This window comes from Vulpes vulpes, chromosome 10, assembly GCF_048418805.1.
Source record: "Vulpes vulpes isolate BD-2025 chromosome 10, VulVul3, whole genome shotgun sequence".
Classification (NCBI taxonomy): domain Eukaryota; kingdom Metazoa; phylum Chordata; class Mammalia; order Carnivora; family Canidae; genus Vulpes; species Vulpes vulpes.
In genome coordinates, this window is record NC_132789.1 from 37,237,209 (window position 1) to 37,239,532 (window position 2,324).

The following is a 2,324-nucleotide window of genomic DNA, read 5'->3' on the forward strand; positions in this document are numbered from 1 at the left end:
CGCCCCGCCCAGGCCGGCACGGAGCATGCGCCGCGGGAGGCGGGGGGGGGGGGGGGGAGGAGGTGCGGGGGGGCGGGGCGGGGGAGGGGCGGGGGAGGGGGTGGGGGCGGGGCGGGGGAGGGGCTCAGGCTCCGCCTCCAGCCCGGCCGCGCCCCCGCCGCACCTGCTCCACCCGGGCCGCGCCCCCCGCACCCGCGGGGAAGAAGTGGGCTGTGCAAGGGCTCAGAGCAGCAAGGCTGCTTTGCATTTTGTTTTATTTCTAAAATGCCCAGTATCAGGGCTTTTTATTTCATAAATGCGCAGACTAGGGATGGGAGCATCTGAGTGGCTCCCGCGGCTGAGCGGCTGCATTGGATCCTGTCCCGGGCCCAGTCCCGCGTCGGGTCCCCGCGGGGAGCCTGCTTCTCCCTCTGCCTGCCTCTCTGTGTGGGTCTCATGATTAAGTAAATAAAATCTTTTTTAGAAGCCAGCAAACAAGGTCCCCGTTCCCCTTGTTACATTCCAATGGGAAAAGACGCACCACGAGTAAACATGTAACAGGAAGTAGTAGAAAGCACCACGAAGAACAATAAAACAATAAAGGCACAATGGAGGACACTCCTATGTTATGTATAAGATAGAAAAGGACTTTGATGAGGTGACAACTGAACATAAACAGGAAGGCGGCTGAGAGCCATGTAGATACAGCAGAAAGACCATTCTGGGGTGAGAGAATAGCAGGTGCAAAGGCCCTGGGGCAGGAATATTCTGGTGGGTTCTGGGAAGAGCAATGAGGTTGGTGTTGCTGGAACAGAATGTGATGAAGTCCCAGAAGTAGTTGGGTGCCTCAGAGGGGCAACTGTAAAGATTGTGCTTCTTCTTCCTACCCAGATGGAAAGCCAGTGGAGAGTTTCCAATAGAAAGGCAACATACTCTGGTTCACACTTTAGAAAGATCACTCTGACTGCTGAGGTCAGCTAAGGAAGCGGGGAGACACGATCGATCGATCGGAGGCTCGTGATGGCTTGGGCGCGGTGCTGAGAGCAGCGGGGGCAGGGGGGGCGGGGCAGCAAACACTTGAATTCAAGCGAGGAAAGCACAGAGAGCAGCTTGGGAGGGAAACCGAGAGTCCTGGTAGACGTGTTGACTGTGAGACACTTGTTAGGCTACTCTCTGCAGGCGGGACCGCACCAGGGATTCCACCCCCAGGAAGTGGCTCCGCGGTGGCAGAGCGGCCAGGAAGCCAACAGGCCTCAGGCAAGGCCCACAGAGAGCAGCAAGGGCAGGAAGGGCTGAGGACCTGGAGGACGGCTGTTGGCCAGAGACGCCTCTGGGCCGGGAGAGGAGGGTTCCGCCCCGTGGCCTTCCTGCCTCCTGCCCCTGAGCCTCCCACCAGTTCCCCCTTGGGGGCAAATGCAGCCTGACCCTCATGACCCAGGAGCCTAAGAAAGGGAAGCTATGGGGCCGCGCCACCTCCACCCCCCAAGATTCAGAGCAGGGGACAGCCGGGGAATGGATCCAGGGACAAAATGGCAAAGACCAGCTCTGGCACGTACCCATCTCACGTTCAAAGTCAAATTCCAGGCTGGAGACAGAGCCTAGAGACCGAGCGAAAGTCCCAAGACTGGGTGAGGCCTCCTAGATACGAAGCACAGAGAACACACGGAGAGCAAAGGATAGGCAAGCTGAGCAGCCAGGGAGGTCGGAGCAGAGCCGCGAGGGCTGTGCTGGACTGAGTGGAAAACCCTCAGGAAAGCGGTGGCGCTTGGCCTGGGCGTTGGAGTGCGGGGAGCACCGAGAAATGAGTGTCACGTTTAGCGGTATTTCTACGTGTCAGGCGTTGTGCTAAGCCCTTTACCCAGATTGCTGCAATCAAAATGTCCCCATTTTACAAGTGAGTAGATGGAGGATTAGAAAGGTAAATATCTTGGAGGCACCTGGGGGGCTCAGGGGTAGAGTGTCTGCCTCTGGCTCAGGGCTTGACCCCGGGGTCCTGGGATCGAATCCGCGTCGGGTCCCTGAAGGGAGCCTGCTTCTCCCTCTGCCTGTGTCTCTGCCTCTGTCTCTGGGTGTCTCTCGTGAGTAAATAAATAAAACCTTAAAAAAAAAAAAAGGTGTAACATGCTGTTGCCATATGACCCAGCAATTGCCCTCCTGTGTACACACCTGAGAGAAAAGAGGACTCACCCTTCTATAAAAACTTGTGCACAAATATTTCATAGAAATATTATTCCTAACAGCCAAGAAGTGGAGACAGCTCGATGTTTATGAGTGGATGAATGGATAAATAAAAGGTGATAGGTCTATACAATGGAATATTATTGCACAATAAAAGGAAAGCAAAG